Source organism: Oncorhynchus masou, chromosome 21 (genome assembly GCF_036934945.1).
Source record: "Oncorhynchus masou masou isolate Uvic2021 chromosome 21, UVic_Omas_1.1, whole genome shotgun sequence".
Lineage (NCBI taxonomy): Eukaryota > Metazoa > Chordata > Actinopteri > Salmoniformes > Salmonidae > Oncorhynchus > Oncorhynchus masou.
Genome location: NC_088232.1, coordinates 38,880,629 through 38,899,585, shown reverse-complemented (window position 1 = coordinate 38,899,585; position 18,957 = coordinate 38,880,629). Strand labels below are relative to the sequence as shown.

At 42.0% G+C, this 18,957-nt stretch overlaps 1 pseudogene; it reads right to left on the bottom strand.

Annotated features, from left to right (window-relative positions):
• Positions 1 to 425: 425 nt before the first annotated feature.
• The window catches only part of LOC135508324 (uncharacterized), a 52,717-nt pseudogene continuing 34,185 nt past the window's right edge, over positions 426 to 18,957 (bottom strand).

The window sequence follows — 18,957 nt, the reverse complement described above, 5'->3', positions numbered from 1 at the left end:
TGACCACTTCTGTATTGAACCCGTCACTGGTACTTCCTGTTAGAGTTTTTGCTTGTAAGCTGTAATTAGGAGGATAGAGTTATGGTCAGATTTGCCAAATGTAGTGCAAGAGAGTGCTTTGTATGCATTTCTGTGTGTGGAGTAAATATTAATTGAGATTGTTTGACATTGCAGCCGATAGTGCAGGCAACTGCCAACTGACTGATCTACATAGAATATTGCATTACAAATAACAAATCATTATTATTTGTAGATCAGTCAATCAGTCACAATTTATCCATGACACATCACGGTTTTGCTTCTCTTGAACACAGCCGTCACTGAGAGGTACTGTTACTTTAAGAGTGAAAAGGAAAAGGGTAGATGGGAGGGAAGGCAGGTTGAGGGGTTAAACAAAGTGAACCAACAAAGACCACATCTTTTTTTCATATCAAATTTAATTATGTTTCTGAGTACTGCATGTCTACTCCAACAATAATTTGATCAAAAAGCATACAAAAATAAAACATGAAAACATGATTGTACTAAAACATTCCTTACAGCAATACGATATTAGGGAGTTCAAAATGTCATAGAAAATGAAAAGGCACATGGGAAATGAAAAAGAACTAATACAGGTCTGATATCATCTTTGTACATAACTACAACTTCACTAAACAGTTCCAAAAACATACATTGTGATCCGTTGTTTCTACTGTAAAGACGACGATACGTCTTTGAGATACCATGAAAAGTACTATAGGAATTTAATAAATTATTATCTTGTCCTGGGCGATGGGCCACTTCAACAGGTCTGCCGGTCGTTTGGTAACATCCAGAGTGGGCATTGTGCTTTGTCATTTCACAGGTGACTCACATCACTACACTCAAGCATGCTAGATGCAGACCACTCGGAGATGCTAGCAGCATTCAAAATGCATGATTTCCAGCCTAGTGCAAACAAATCGCTTTAAAAGACCAGATTAATCTATTTCAAGCTGTTATTATGAGTTGTAAGAGTCGTTCAGATAAAGGGACTGAAGCAGGGTTAACATCGGCGTGTTTAAAAAAAAAACACTTCACATACTTTATCCACAGTAAGAGGCATCAGGTTTATTGTTATTATTCTTGTACGATACAGTATGCATACATTTTACAACGTAAAAATAATCTAGCCAGATAAGGGTAATGGATGGAAGAAAAAAATGAAACAGTATGGTGACATTCTCTAAAGCGTTCTCAGCAGCTTCTGTTAAGAATCCCTTTTCTCTAGCCTCCCGAGTGGCGCAGCGGTCTAAGGCACTTCATCGCAGTGCTAGAGGCGTCACTACAAACCCAGGTTCAATCCCGGGCTGTATCATAAGCGGCCGTGATCGGGAGTCCAATAGGGTGGCGCACAATTGGTCCAGCGTCGTCTGGGTTAGGGAAGGATTTGGCCGGTTTGGCTCTACGTGCTTTAGCGACTCCTTGTGGCGGGCGCCTGCAGGCTGACCTCGGTCGTCAGTTGAACAGTGTTTCTTCCGACACATTGGTGCGGCTGGCAGGCGGGCAGGTTTTAAGGACCGCAGTTTGGCGAGTCATGTTTCGGAGGACGCATGACTCGACCTTCCCTCCCGAGCCCATTGGAGTTGCAGCAATGAGACAAGATCGAGAAAAGGGGGTTAAAATAATAAATACATTTCATTTATAAAATCCCTTTACTCAGGTAGTCAGTCATAATAATCCCTTTACTCAGGTGGTCAGTCACAATAATCCCTTTACTCAGGTGGTCAGTCATAATAATCCCTTTACTCAGGTGGTCAGTCATAATAATCCCTTTACTCAGGTGGTCAGTCATAATAATCCCTTTACTCAGGTGGTCAGTCATAATAATCCCTTTACTCAGGTAGTCAGTCATAATAATCCCTTTACTCAGGTAGTCAGTCATAATAATCCCTTTACTCAGGTGGTCAGTCATAATAATCCCTTTACTCAGGTAGTCAGTCATAATAATCCCTTTACTCAGGTGGTCAGTCATAATAATCCCTTTACTCAGGTGGTCAGTCATAATAATCCCTTTACTCAGGTGGTCAGTCATAATAATCCATTTGTAGTCAGTCATAATAATCCTCAGAGTTGTCATTGTTCGTATTGTAGGGCTGAGGACGTAAGGCAGCTTATATCTTGGAGTTGCTATCGTCTGAATCTCCCCAAAAATATAAATAATTCATAACACAGAACCAACATTTGAGGCAGGATACTGAATCATGACATTCATAAAAGCAGAGATGGGGGTATTCAAATCCAAACAAGAACTGATATGATCATTGTGAAATCTATACTAATTACAGATGTAGCATTGCTATAACAGAGAGCAAGATATTGAATAATTGTCCATGTGCCCTTTTCACACCCATTTGTGAACCATGCATAGATGGATGATTCTGTCATTAGCATAACATCTCAAGTGGTTCACAATATTGCTAACAACTAGCTTACTTCATGATGAGAAACAGAGATAGACAGCATTATTTAGGATGAATGTGGCTGCATTCCTAACTCACCTTTAGACTGTAGTGCAGAGTAGGTTTTCAGTTTTGTCTTTTCTCTCCTGAAAATGCACAGAAAAGTGAATAACCTTGTTAAAAGCAAAATTTCAAAAAGCAAGTCAGTCATTGTGACAGTGATCTTTGACATTGAGAGCACTTAAATAGTGTACGGCAGTTGTGTCCAATAAGTCAGGCACATAGTAAGTAAATGGCCTTCAAGGACAAAACGGATATCATTGTCACAGTCAGTGAAATCACACAAACACCATGAAAAAAGGCAGCAGAGATGGAGGACCATTCTAGCGCTATGCATGTCCCATCAATCAAATGTACAACTCACACCATCAAAGGCCTAGTTTCTTGTACCAGTGCCTTTACCAAAATGTGTATGTAACACGCATGTTACAATGATGCCTATCAGGAACTTGAGGAGCCAGACTTCCAAGCCTAAGCCTGTTTTAAAGGGAAGGAAAACCAAAGGAAACTTCCTTGACTCCTGTTCTAATCACGTTGAAGGACTTCCACAAGCCCCCTCTTTATTCAGAAGTGGTCCAAAGACAGGGTTGCTGGGTTCCCATAGCATCAGTGATATCGCTATGTAAATGTGTGACCCCTGAAAGGGCTTTGATGTGCCTTGATGCATATGCAGTAGGCTGTTTTACTTTTAAAGGCCTCCTCTTCAATTTACATCATCACAGGGCCTATTCACAACCACCACAATATATCCCCATCATCTGTCGTGGTTATTGTACATCCATATGGCCTGTTTATACTTTTATGTTCAACAGTTAAAATGTTTTTTTTTTGAGATGGAACAAAAATAGGACAGTTTGCACACACACACACACACACGCACGGTGTGCATCCATCTGCATCCATGTGTCCCTTAATTCAAACGCATGACCCCTTTGATTGCCATCCTCACAATTACCCCCTTCTCTCCAAGCCCAGCCAAATGTGACTGCTGTACACTGAGTATATGAACTCAATTACGTTGGCTCTGATCCTATTGAAAGCCACTCCATCTTACAAACTACGTTTCTACTTTTGCCACACCACCCCAAAAAACAACAAACAGAAACACTCCCTACCCATGTCCAACAGTGAGAAGATTGCTTTCCAATACATGCATTCAATACATGCATTCAATTACATAGCTGGCATTACCATTATATTGCAACCATTATGTTGACATATCAATAAGCTTCCCGGCAGATATTTGGATGATGTCTACCCCTATGCCTCAAGGCAAGAAGAGAGAGTATACCTCTGAAAACCTTTGACACTCAGAGCAGGCAAATCAAAACAGAGCTAGTCAAGAAACCAAGGTAAAAAAAAGAGGGGGGGGGGGGGGGAAATGGGGGACGACGCAAGGATGCAATCACAAATAATCAGCCTGTCTTTCTGCATTTGAAAGGGCACCTTGCATACAGTATGTCCTCCTGAAACCGAGAGCAAGCGTTTTAGATAACACATTTTTTGTTCAAAGGGTACACATTCAGATATGATTAAATGAGATATGCTCTATGCAAGAAAATTCCTATATTTATTTAAAATAATTTGTTTTTGGACTTTAGACAAATAAATTAACTTCAACAAATTCAAAAAGGTAGAACTTTGCGACAGACATGAAATAAGATTCACAGCCCTGATCCAATTTGTCAACGTGATAGAAGAAGCTGATTGTAATCTTGCAGTGAACATCTTTAAAATCAAAATGTTTCAGGCTTCATTACAGGCTAAAAACAACCTTGCAAGATTGTCTTAGCAGCTATTATGCCACTCTAAAATCTGTCCCTTTAGTAATGTTCAAGTCCCCTTTACGTCGGAGAAATTCTGGGCATAAGGGAACTTCAGCATCTATAAGATTAGATTAAGTCTCATTAACCTGTTTCCAGAAATCCACTATTATCAAACACTCCAGCAACATTCTTTGCTTTTCATTGAAATGGTGTTTAATTTAAGGAATACCAGACAGACAATAGCTACATGGTTAAGTCATCAGTTTGTACAACCTTGTAGCTACTCCTGACTAAATCGTTTTTCATAAAAACATCCATGAGGTTGTCTTAGTGCAAGTTGAGCTTCAAATCAAATGTTTAAAAAACAAAGTAGCCCTCACTCTCCGATCCAACAGGTCCCAGACGTGCTCAATGGGATTGAGATCCAGGCACTTCGCTGGCCATGGCAGAACACTGACATTCCTGTCTTGCAGGATATCATGCACAGAACGAGCAGTATGGCTGGTGGCAGTCATGCTGGAAGGTCATGTCATGATGAGCCTGCAGGAAGAGTACCACATGAGGGAGGAGGATGTCTTCCCTGTAACGCACAGCATTGAGATTGCTTGCAATGACAACAAGCTCAGTCCGATGATGCTGTGACACACTGCCCCAGACCATGACTGACCCTCCACCTCCAAATCGATCCCGCTCCAGAGTGCAGGCCTCGGTGTAACGCTCATTCCTTCGATGATAAACATGAATCCAACCATCACCCTTTTGGGTGAGACAAAATCGCGACTAGTCAGTGAAGAGCACGTTTTGCCAGTCCTGTCTGGTCCAGCGACGGAGGGTTTGTGCCCATAGGCGATATTGTTGCCAGTGATGTCTGGTGAGGACCTGCCTTAAAACAGGCTTACAAGCCCTCAGTTCAGTCTCTCTCAGCCTATTGCGGACAGTCTGAGCACTGATGGAGGGATTGTGCATTCCTGGTGTAACTCGGGCTGTTGTTGTTGCCATTCTGTAACTGTCCCGCAGGTGTGATGTTCGGATGTACCGATCCTGTGCAGGTGTTGTTACACGAGGTCTGCCACTATGAGGACGATCAGCTGTCTCCCTGTAGTGCTGTCTTAGGCATCTCACAGTACGGATATTGCAATTTATTGCCCTGGCCACATCTGCAGTCCTCATGACTCGTGCCTCATGCCACGTTCATGTGGATGAGCAGGGACACTGGGAATCTTTCTTTTGCCGTTTTTCAGGGTCAGTAGAAAGTCCTCTTTAGTGTCCTAAGCGTCATAACTGTGACCTTAATTGCTGTTAGTGTCTTAATGAGTGTTCCACAGGTGCATGTTCATTAATTGTTTATGGTTCATTGAACAAGCATGGGACACAGTGTCTAAACCCTTTGCAATGAAGATCTGTGAAGTTATTTGTATCTTATCTTTGAAAGACAGGGTCCTGAAAAAGGGACGTTTCTTTTTTTTGCTGAGTTTATATTCAATGTGTGGGACAAAAATGGAGGCGATGATTAAGAAGTTGGAGCTCTTCTTGTTCTGCATTAACAAGGACAACACACAGGTCTTTCCACCATTGTATGATTTTTTTGTGTGCAAATGAACTCAAGCTTCCGAACAATATCAAATGTGATATAGCAAAGCACCGGAGTGAGTTGGGTGCGCAATTACACAGGTAGTTTCCCCAGAAGTATGACACAAACAACTGGATTCGTTATTCCTTTCATGCCCTGCCTCCAGTTCACTTACCGATAACTGAACAAGAGCATCATCAAAATTGCAAAAGCGGTTCTGTGAAAATTGAATTTAATCAGAAGCCACTGCCAGATTTCTGGATTGGGCTGTGCTCAGAGTATCCTGCCTTGGCAAGTCGTGCTGTTAAGACACTGATGCCCTTTGCAACCACCTATGTAAAAGTGGATTCTCGGCCCTCACTAGCATGAAAACTAAACACAGGCACAGACTGTGTGGAAAATGATTTAAGACTGAGACTCTCCAATACAACCCAACATTACAGAGTTATGTGCATCCTATCAAGCACACCCTTCTCATTAACCTGTGGTGAGTTATTCACAATTATTGATTAACAAATAACGTTTTATATGTTAGATGGCTAAATAAAGAGCAAACTTATTGATTATTATTTATGCCCTGGTCCTATAAGAGCTCTTTGTCACTTCCCACGAGCCGGGTTGTGACAAAAACTCACACTCATTCTTATGAATAATAAATGTATCGTATAGTGTAGTGTATGTGTGGCAGGCTTACAATGATGGCCAAAAACAACATTTGAGAGTGCGCTGACCCTGGTGCTAGAGGGGGTACGCAGCTGGAGGTTGAATGTTTGAAGGGGTACGGGACTATAAAAAGTTTGGGAACCACTGCTTTAGACGAAGTGCAGATGGAAAAGAAAAGAGTGAGACAAGGATGTCTGGTCTGCTACTTCCCATTTAGCCTGCTTCTACACTAACATAGCCTGTCAAACACAGGTCCTTTTCGTTCATACAGGGACTTATTTGTCATAATTCAACATCAGCTGTTACGGCATAGCATTCTAGGCTACGATATTTTAACCACACTGAATTTACAACAGTTGGGTAACACAAGGAAGGGAAAACACAGACATGGTCAATATGTTTATATATTCACATTCCCTCTTTAATATCCAGCCATTTACAGCAACATGTTACTTCTTCTCCCGCCACTGTAATGATGGTAAAAAAAAAAAATGTTTCCGGGAATAAATTGGAATATTCTTTTATATAACTTCTCAAAGCAGCGTGGGGGTTGATCTATCAGTTGTTCCACTTCAGACAGGGACTGGCTGATTTTCAAGACTGGGCCATTACCATAGTGGGCCCAGGACACCGATGACCTTCAATCTAGTATTCCATTTCCATAAACATTTATGTCAGTTCATCTTATGCGGGGTTTGCCTTAATTGAGGCAATGATCTGAATATGTAAGACAGACTGGGCCGGCCACTGTTTAGCAGACTCTGGTCTGCCGGGTTGAATGTAATGCGGGAAATTATGAAAATATAGCTACCACTGAAATGCCTCCTTTTTGGAGAGTCTTCGTCCTGGTTTTTGTGATTGTTACATATTACTGTTTACCTTATGTTATATCTACATTACAATAAGGTTTGTGAGCAGGACTGCCATCGTTCAATCACAACTTCATGCTTTTTCTCACATTTGATTATTATCTATCATTATGTTATATTCCTTGCAGAATGGAGAAATGTTGTATGAAACTTTGGCAAATGATACAAAACAAGTATATATTAATATAACCCATCATGTCTACTACCCCTTATATTAGAATTCCACAATAACACAAATAAACACCCGTATTATCCTTCTGCATTTCAAAAATACGATTTTATTCTCTGCAATTAGACATACTTATTGTTAGTCTCTATGTAAAGGTGACATAGGCTTATGACTCTATCATTTACTTATCATATGCTATCCATCCAAACTGCACTATATAATGATTGTGAATTTGGACTGTTGTTTTGTTTTTGTAATGAGTTCATTGGAATTAAATTTGATGATGTGCTTAAATTATGGAAAAGCTATACAGGGTTGATTCGGTCTGGGAAAATGATGCTTATTCCTGGTATTTAATATACTGTTGGCACAGGCTGGTAGAGAATTCTGCCTTAATTTACCCTGTCTTTTTAAAGCTGATAACACCCACAAAGAAATGCTAATAGCACAGGCACTCTAGCCCAGCGTTAGTCTAAAGGAAAAGGGTAAAAAGAGGGAGACCCATCACCCCATCAACTCCTACTCCATTCCCAGCTATGACCCACAGGTAAATTGTTTAGGTCTGTTTAGACGTTTAAAACAGCAGAGTACTATAGTAGGATGTAGCTAGCACTCAGAGGGCCAACAGTGTGAGGCAACCCTGGGCATTCACTGCTTCCATTCTGTGCTGTCTAACATGTGAGTGCTCTCTGCTGGCCATAAAGAGGAACTGCAGAGCTGTAAAAATGGTGCCACAGATTCACACTCAATTACATTCATTGATAGCAGGCAGCTCCTTCATTGGAATCACAGCTGCTTGACAGAACAGAACACAACAATGATTGACAGAAATAAAATGGAATAGCCTAAATATATTCAATTGAATTCTAGACCATTTCAAATTATTCACAAGTTTACACTACATTATCAAATTGTTTTAAACTACCTAAATTAGACAAATTACTTATCGGAATGTGAAAAATTAATTTCTAATAAAATGTTCCTCTTATGAAAAACAAAACTTTACTTTTGTCATGAATAGAAATAAAAAGACATGATATTGTGTGATTAACCAGGTATTAGACAGATGGATACTTGATGGTGAGTGTTGGGCACGGTGAGTGTTGGGCACGGTGAGTGTTGGGCACGGTGAGTGTTGGGCACGGTGAGTGTTGGGCACGGTGAGTGTTGGGCACGGTGAGTGTTGGGCACGGTGAGTGTTGGGCACGGTGAGTGTTGGGCACGGTGAGTGTTGGGCACGGTGAGTGTTGGGCACGGTGAGTGTTGGGCACGGTGAGTGTTGGGCACGGTGAGTGTTGGGCATGGTGAGTGTTGGGCATGGTGAGTGTTGGGCATGGTGCGAATGAAGAGGAACCCAATGCAGGAGAGTGACCTCCTCTGGCAGTAGCCTCTCAATGCTGCCTGCCATTCATGTCGTTCTCTGTCTATCACTGCCTGTTTCTCTTCTCTGGTCCCAAATCAAATCATAGACCATTGCAGTGGGTTACAGTATATGGAGTTACACCCATATTGCTTACACAATGTCAATGCTTTCAGATCTACAAATGAAGAGCCAGTAAGAAGTGGAGGGGTAGGAGCAGGTTTTTGTTTTCAGACTGGGTGTTTGTCTAACTTTGCCAGGAATATGCAGTGAAATAAAGCAGTTTGTCCCTGTGGGTCTTTCACTACCAAAAGTCTTTTACCACATTTCTGTCTAATCTGTCTCTGTTTGTTTGTTTGTCTCTTTACCTGCCTCTTTCTGGGGCAATCTCTCTATTTTTCTCCCTACCTCCTCCTCTCCCTCCCTGTGTTCTGCGAGAGAGCCACACACATCGTTTCCTCTTGCCTCTCTTCCACAGAGGGCTAACTTCTGACTATGACACTTTGTCTGAGTGATTGGGGGGTGAATGCCTGAGCACATACTGTTGTCCAAGGGAACGCTCCACACACTAATTGTCAAGTGAAGGTTTTTGTCAAGCAGGGACACGGCATCACAAACATAGCAGCCACTGATGACTGGAGAGGGTGAGATAAATCAAATCAAATTTTATTGGTCACATGCACATCTTTAGCAGATGTTATTGCGGGTGTAGCGAAATGCTTGTGTTCCTAGTTCCAACAGTGCAGTAGTATCTAACAGCGCAGATACAAATCTAAAAGTTTAAAAAAATGGAATTAAGAAATATATAAATATTAGATTGAACAATGTCGGAGTGGTATTGACTAAATGACAGTAGAATACAGTATATACATATGAGACGGGTAAAGCCGTATGTAAACATTAAAGTGACTAGTGTTTACAAGTCTATGTATATGGGGTAGCAGCCTCTATGGTGCAGGGTTGCGTAACCGGGTGGAAGCTGGCTATTGATGGCTATTTAACAGTCGGATGGCCTTAAGATAGAAGCTGTTTTTCAATCTCTCGTACCAATTTTGATGCACCTGTACTGACCTCGCCTTCTGGATGATAGCGGGGTGAACAGGCCGAGGCTGTTTTTCAGTCTCTCGGTCCCAGCTATGATGCACCTGTGCTGACCTCGCCTTCTGGATGATAGCGGGGTGAACAGGTAGTTTTTTCCCGGTGGAGAGCCCTGCGGTTGCAGCCGGTGCAGTTGCTGTACCATGCGGTGATACAGCACGACAGGATGTTCTCAATTGTGCATCTGTAAAAGTTTGTGAGAGTTTTAGGGGCCAAGCCAAATCTCTTCAGCCTCCTGTGGTTGGAAGGCGCTGTTGCACCTTCTTCACCACACTGTCTATGTGGGTGGACTATGTTTTCTGTAGCTTTTTTAGTGAGATCATTTCTTCCTAAATCAAGGCCAGGCCAAAAAAAGAGAGGAAAAAACAGAAGAAAAAAACACCATCTGAAATGCCTACAGTAAAGGAAGAAAAACAGCAGAAAGATTCTTGCAGAAGAGGAAGCAGAGGCATGCACCCGCAGACAAAGGGGAACAAGTGGTCTTTACATGGAGTGCAGCTGCTTATTAAGTCTCACTCCTTCCTGCATTATTCCTTTCATCCCCACTCAACCACAAAGTGATTTTGCTTTACCACTCACAATGGCAGCAAAAGATTTTTAATGGATGAATCCTTAAAAAAATGTTGCAGATCTGTCTGCTTGGCTGTGATTCATAATACAATAAAACAGCACATTCTATAAAGTGTCTTGCTGAAAAACATTGCGTGGAGGCGAGAGAAAAAAAACAGAATATGAAAGACCTCAATTCTCTCCAATGCTATAATAGTGAAATGAGCACATATAAATGTGTTAAGAGTATCTCTTTGTATCTTGTATAGACTGCATATATTTAATCTTTAAAGCGTATTAAGGCAAAGTCATTGCTATGCAAAGCAGCACCCAGCGCTTTTCTCTTGCTTTTCAGCCGAGTGTAGTGCTTGGCCAATAGGACTGGCCCCCGCCTCTCATTCTGCATTCATAACATGCAACATTTGCACAATGTATCTCTCAAAGGCTCCTGAATAGAGAGCCTTAATACTCATGTAAACAACTGCAAACCAATTACTTAATGAATCGGGCCCACACATAATGAGGAGCCACACAAAGGGCTATAAATGCATTTTTTTCACCAAAGCCTCTGCTTTAAACTACAATCCCTCAGCTGTAGTCTAGGCTTAACTGGCAAATCATAATTATTGTCTAAGACAACAGAGTGGAGGCCGTTTTTTATTTTGTTTCCAGCCACAGAGTATTTTGATGGCATTTGTCGGCTCACTGACAAAATAAAGCAAACAATGAAAAAGGGAGAAGAGGGGAAGAAAGGAAAATACATAAGGAGACGGTAAGAGAAGGAGTGACAGAGAGGAATAGAGGAAGGGGAAAAGAGATGGGGAGAGAGAGACATTGAGATAGAACAAGAGAGAGAGAAAGAGAAGGGCAGAGCATCCTGCAGTGTTATGTTTCCGTTCAAGTGCAGGACTTCGAGACCACTTGTTGAAGCAATAAAGCGCAAGAAGTGACTGTAGTAAGTGGAATGCTTAAAACATAAGCATCGGGGGGGGGGGGAGTGGCATCACAGAGGAGCAGGAAAGAGGTATGATGGTGACCGCTCTCAGTAGTCACCCTACAACAGCTCACTCTTTCCCTGACCAGATTAGATGTCAAGCATGCAAAACTACTCATTAGTCCCATTTCAATCATTTATGCACAGGACCACCAGGACCACAGTGGCCAATCAGAGCTGCGATTCTTGCTATTCCCTCTACATTTACACTTGTTTTATCGCCTTAGATTTGGGCTTACCATGCGCCTTAATGACGGTGGAGACGGAGCCATCAGAGGGTCTGGAGTCTGAAATTGGCTCATGTTTATTAAAGAGGTTCAGTCATTGGGCTGGCACTGGCAGACAGCAGCGCCTCAATAGAGCTGGGCCATTATGTCTTTTCCTCTGCTAATAGGTAGACTGGGAGAGCCCGCTGGCCTGGCCAGGGAGACGAACACATTGGGCCCTTGTGTCAGCGTGGTGCCCAGTAATCACATGAAATCAGAGAAGATTATTCCTCATAACGTTTACGCAGCCATTACCTTCCCAAATGGGCTCCCGGTGAAGAGGCGCTCTGGGGACCGCACAATTGCAGATTTTGATGAAGTCATGTTGATATTCAGATGTGTGAAAACATGGAGCTATTTAGATGTTCTTTTCCTACCACTCAATGCTTTGATTTGAACAGCCTAAATGCTATTCATGACGTGTGGAAGCTCCGGAAATTAAAAGGATGTGTCACCTTAAAACTCATCCTTGTGAGTCTTACTTTAAAAACAGTTATTATAATATACTTGATTTTATATTTGTTTAAACACAATTTGTACACGTAGTACCACAACGGTTTGCTTTTAAAGCTAGCCTCCTGAAACATGAACCCTTTAGTGAGAGCAGACTTTAGGCTTGATAACAGTCTGGCCTTTTGTTGGCACACCGTTGATCTAACGGAAATTAACTGGGAATTATTAGAGCCACATGCAAATGTACATCATCCACTTTGGTGTCTGGTGGCCTATTTCCCATAAAGGGAGTGAAGAAGAATAACAATGCTCTTACCAAGGGGAAGGGTCTTGATGAGAGGAGTACTCAACTCTCCCACTATCCACTTCATAGCCATCATTTATTCCTTAAAGAGCAAACAAGACAGATCAAACATTTTGATTTGTGCATCTATCTTCGTAATTACATTTTTAAAAGAATGTCAAAATTTGGCTAATGATCGAGCAATATAACAACTTTCTTCATGTCTGTATGTAATGTATCAGTATCTATGTAGTCTAAATGTTGTAATGTTTTTGCACCATGGAATTTTGGGAGTGTTTTGTAATATCCCGGTCACATTATTAAAATGCATGTAATGTGTATGCAGTATATGTGTTTTATTAACTGGCAAATTAAATAAATAAATAAATCGATTACATGATAAGCTGTTTCATCATAGTGCTTTGTGTTGTTTTTTTCTCATACAGTACCAGTCAAAAGTTTGGACACACCTACTCATTCAAGGGTTTTTCTTTGTTTTTACTATTTTCTACATTGTAGAATAATAGACATCACAACCACGAAATAACACATATGGAATCATGTAGTAACAAAAAAGCTGTTAAACAAATCAAAATATATTTTATATTTGAAACTCTTCAAAGTAGCCACTTTGCCTTGATGACAGCTTTGCACACTCTTGGCATTTTCTCATCCAGCTCCATGAGGTAGTCACCTGGAATGCATTTCAATTAACACGTGTGCCTTGTTAAAAGTTCATTTGGGGAAATTGTTTCCATCAAAATGCGTTTGAGCCAATCAGTTGTGTTGTGACAAGGTAGGGGTGGTATACAGAAGCTAGCCATATTTGGTAAAAGACCAAGTCCATATCATGGCAAGAACAGCTCAAATAAGCAAAAAGAAACAACAGTCCATCATTACTTTAAGACATGAAGGTCAGTCAATCTGGAAGATTTCAAGAACTTTGAAAGTTTCTTCAAGTACAGTCGCAAAAACCATAAAGCGCTATGATGAAACTGGCTCTCATGAGGACTGCCACAGGAAAGGAGAGGCTGCAGAGGATATGTTCATTAGAGTTAACTGCCCTTCAGATTGCAGCCCAAATAAATGCTTCACAAAGATCAAGTAACAAAGACATCTCAACATCAACTGCTCAGAGGAGACTGCGTGAATCAGGTTTTCATGGTCAAATTGCTGTAAAGAAACCACTACTAAAACGCCACCAACAAGAAGACGAGACTTGCTTGGGCCAAGAAACATGAGCAATGGACATTAGACTGGGGGAAATATGTCCTTTGATCTGATGAGTCCAAATTTGAGATTGTTGGTTCCAACCGCCGTGTCTTTGTGAGACGCAGAATAGGTAAACGGGTTATCTCTGCATATGAGGTTCCCACCGTGAAGCATGGAGGAGGTGTGATGGTGCTTTGCTGATGACACTGTCAGTGATCTATTTAGAATTGAAGGCATACTTAACCAGCATGGCTACCACAGAATTCGTCAGTGACCCGCCTCCCCATCTGGTTTGCGCTTAGTAGGACTATAATACATTTTTCAACAGCACAATGACCCAAAACACACCTCCAGGCTGTGTAAGGGCTATTTGACCAAGAAGGAGAGTGATGGAGTGCTGCATCAGATGACCTGGCCTCCACAATCACCTGACTTCAAACCAATTGAGATGGTTTGGGATGAGTTGGACTGCAGAGTGAAGGAAAAGCAGTCAACAAGTGCTCAGCATATGTGGGAACTCCTTCAAGACTGTTGGAAAAGCATTCCTCATGAAGCTGGTTGAGAGAATGCCAAGTGTGTGCAAAGCTGTCATTAAGGCAAAGGGTGGCAACTTTGAAGAAATATTTGAATTTGGTTAACACTTTATTGGTTACTACATGATTCCAAGTGTTATTTCATAGTTTTGATGTCTTCACTCTTATTCTACAGTGCAGAAAATAGTAAAAATAAAGAAAAACCTTTGAATGAGTAGGTGTGTCCAAACTTCTGACTGGTACTGTATATGTAAATGGATGAAAAGCTGTGTCCTTTCACTGACTCAAAAAAATCTGTAGACACGGTGGGTATATTCTCTGTACGACCCTAGTAACAATTCCTTATGGGACGGTGAGCCATATGGTCAGTGTTGACCGATGATTAGGCTACAGTGGGGTAGTGGAGGGGTAGTGTGGGGTGGGGTGGTATGGACGACGATTCCAGATCCTCCTCCTCATCTCGAGCTCTGCTGCCTCTCCTGCGTGGCAGACTGTTTAAGCAGCTGATATGCTTTTGTCGTCTCTGTTCAAAAAACACAAAATGCCCCATTTAAATATTGACTCAAGACCCAAGTTTCCAACTTTCAGAGGCTGTGTGTTTGATGAGACAACACACACCGATGGCTGGCTCTTTGGGTCTTCAGAGCGGGGCAGGCTAAACTGTGTATGTAAGTAGTGTACATGCGCAAGCCAAGAAGAGAAACAGTTTCCACGACACCATATTCACCCTCCACATTATCTCTGTATCAGGTTGGCAGGCACCCCTACTCAAAAGAGATTGGGTGATGTTCTTTAAATAAAACACTAACTACTTCCATATACAGTGGATTAGGTATCACATTTGACAACTACACAGTCTTCAAAATCAATAAAGAAGCTGAAAGGTTGTAAAATTTGTCCACCATGGTAAATCAACATAATAGCATAGCAATATAGTCGTTTTAATCCCAGTTTCAGGCTAGAAATGTCAAGAGTTGGCTAATGATCGCACACTTTGGACTCTGTGGGCAACAAATTAATGTTTGGCCTTACAGAAATGATTAAACAATGTAACATTTATGTGACAAATACAGTGCATTCGGAAAGTATTCAGACCCTATGACTTTTTCCTCATTTTGTTACGTTACAGCCTTATTCTAAAATGGATTAAATCGTTTTTATCTCTCCACATCAATCTACACACAATATCCCAAAATGACAAAAAAACAAAAACAGGTTGACATTTTTGCAAATGTATTAAAAATAAAAAAACTGAAATATCACATTTACATAACTATTCAGACACTTTACTCAGTACTTTGTAGCAGCAGACCCAAGAAGACTTGAGGCTGCGTCAACAAGCTTGGTACACCTGTATTTGGGGAGTTTCTCCCATTCTTCTCTGCAGATCCTCTCAAGCTCTGTCAGGTTGGATGGGGAGCGTTGGTACACAGCCATTTTCAGGTCTCTCCAAAGATGTTTGATCAAGTTCAAGTCCGGGCATTCAGAGACTTGTCCCAAAGCCACTCCTGTGTTGTCTTGGCTGTGTACTTTGGTCATTGTCCTGTTGGCAGGTGAACCTTTGCCCCAGTCTTACGTCCTGAGCGCTCTGGGGCAGGTTTTCATCAAGGACCGCTCTGTACTTTGCTCCATTCATCCTTCCCTTGATCCGGACTAGTCTCCCAGTCCCTGCTGTAGAAAAACATTCCCACAGCATGATGCTGCCACCACCATGCCTTACCGTAGGGAAGTTTTCTTCCAGACGGGACGCTTGGCATTAAGGTCAAATAGTTCAATCTTAAATTTCATCAGACCAGAGAATCTTGTTTCTCATAGTCAGAGTCCTTTAGATGCCTTTTGGCAAACTCCAAGCCGGCTGTCATGTGCCTTTTACTGAGTGGCTTCAATCTGGCCACTCTACCATAAAGGCCTGATTGGTGGAGTGCTGCAGAGATGGTTGTCTTCTCCACAGAGGAATCTCTGTCAGAGTGACAACACCTCCCTGACCAAGGCCCTTCTCCCTCAATTGTTCAGTTTGGTCGGGTGGCCAGCTCTAGGAAGAGTCTTGGTGGTTCCAAACTTCTTCCATTTAAGAATGATGGAGGTCACTATGTTCTTGGGGACCTTCAATGCTGCAGACATTTTTTGGTACCCTTCCCAGATCTGTGCCTCCGCAGATCTGTGCTCTCCGGACAATTCCTTTGACCTCAAGGCTTGGTTTTTGCTCTGACATGCACTGTCAACGGTGGGACCTTATATAGACAGGTGTGTGCCTTTCCAAATCATGTCCAATCAATTGAATTTACCACAGGTGGACTCCAATCAAGTTGTAGAAACATTTCAAGGATGATCAATGGAAACAGGAGGCACCTGAGCTCAATTTCGAGTCTCATAGCAAAAGGGTCTGAATACTTATGTAAATAAGGCATTTCAGTTTATTTTTAATACATTTGCAAAAAAAAATCTAAAAACCTGTTTCGCTTTGTCATTATGGGGTATTGCGTGTAGATTGATGAGTATTTTTTATTTATTTAATCCATTCTAGAATAAGGCTGTAACGTAACAAAGTGTGGAAAAAGTCGAGGGGTCTGAATACTTTCCGAAGGCACTGTATATCTAAGTATCTGTCCATTGTAGTTGTTTTGTTTGTAGAAATAATAAATGCATGTCACTTTAAGCATATACAGCCACACATTCTTAACTCATTACCTTCCGTTTGTGCTGACAGTGTGTGGTAACAGATTGCACTGTTGCACAGCAGTGGCTCCAGCCATGAAACTGGACTGCAAATGTCTCTTTTCAAAAAATATTTTGCTTTTGATTAGTTATGATTTGAAACTGGACTGGTTCTGTGGGCTTGCGCCCTTGGAGATGCTCACAGATGAAATGCTCAGTATGAAATCTATGCAAGCCAAGTGTTTCTGGGATTCTGGTGTGAACTGGAACCCAGGCCGCTTTCAGCATGCCTTCACATCTCTCCTTTTCAAGTATGCTGCTGCATAGCATTGTTTAGAAGATAATGAGAACCAATGGCCAATCTCTAGCTACACCCCGGTGTCCTGACAATGAAACCGCTGCATTATATGGGTGTGAATTATCAATTTGGCCACGCCTCTACTCTGGCCAGCTGAAAACATGCACTGTTTCTCCAAGATAATTAGAGGAATTGCACAGCTCTACAGGTGGGACTTTGACCCCAGATTGACCTTGATCATCCTGCCACAGCCATCCATTTAAAAGAGCCCATTATCAGCGGCTGTGAGAGGAAAACCAACGCTACACAAGAACTCTGAATGCAGGGCTCAGCACTGCCTTTTTACCTCCAATAGGAATACTTTCCACAGGGCTCACGTCCTGGCTGTCCTCTTCACCACTTTGTAGTCCTGTAAGAAAGGGAGCCCCACACAGAGCTCAGAGACAGGGGGAGGCTGGGACTCTGGGTTTCCCTTTGTCTGAAAAGAGGGCCCTATGAAGACGGGCTGCCAGGGATTCAGAAAGAGGCCTACGTTAAAAGTGTTGTGATTCTTTGTCATATGAGGGAAGTTTCATTTCAGTATAGCGATTGCTCATACTTAACAGAAATGGCACCATTCTGACTTTTTTCTGTTTGTGATGTTGTGAAAACTAAACTTGCAATATCTGCAAATTGCTTCTGATTGAAATAGTTCTAGACTAAAAACACAGGCATCATTGGACAGGGTCATATGCTCAACTTCCCTCATTAGTTTTAGTCTTGACTGGTTACACAGTTCACCATCATAACCTGGAGAGTGATGCATTACTACTTGGACTAGCACATTAGCTACTGTACCAAGTGGCCAGCCAGACATGGTGAGAGAGCAATAATGACCTTGCATTCCTGCAGCGCTGTGCTCCTGAGCAGGTCTGACTGGTCGGACCTCCACAGCACTGTCATAGGGGAATGAGGGAAGGCCACAGGATGACGACTCACTCGCCACCTCCACCGAGGGGCACTCCTCACTGGACCGGGACAGAAGTGTCCTCAGCAGCACTTTGGCCTGCAACCATGGCAAATTAAAACCACATTATAACTGCTTCCACATTGTGAAGGGAGAGTCAAATTGAACTACTACCAATTAAACAAGTAATCTACCAGGCCTGGCTGTGGTACAGAGCACTGCACACATCCTGACCGAGCACTGCACATCTCTCTCCCTCTCCCATGAGATTAGACAAACGCCTAAAGAATGCAATCATCCTCACATTAAATGTAAAATACGTTAAGATATCTCCACTTGGCAGAGAGGATAGAGACAAACTGCTCTCTTCCTTCCTCTCCACTTATCTCCTGGGAGACGAGGATACTGTGTGATGACATACAGATTCCTTTCACCATATCAAACCAGCCATCATCATCTGAGAGATAGGCCCTCTCTTGTCTTCAAAGGCTGCCTCTCAGCTCAGATGGCTGTTCACAACTTTTAATGAGCACTAATATGAAGGGGATGATCAGGAGGATTTTAGACACAGACAAACTTTAAGTACATGTACAATATTAGTAGTTATAGGCAGGTCATTGGGAGACTGACAGTGTGTACAGGCTTTCATATCCTGAGAGGGGAACAAACACCAACTCCAATCTGATCTCCTCTTCAACACTGACAATCAAAAATGTCCTGATCCCTATTCCAGATATTTCTCTTTTTAAATATAGTCAAATGTACCACGGAGCAGAGAGAGCTCTCACAA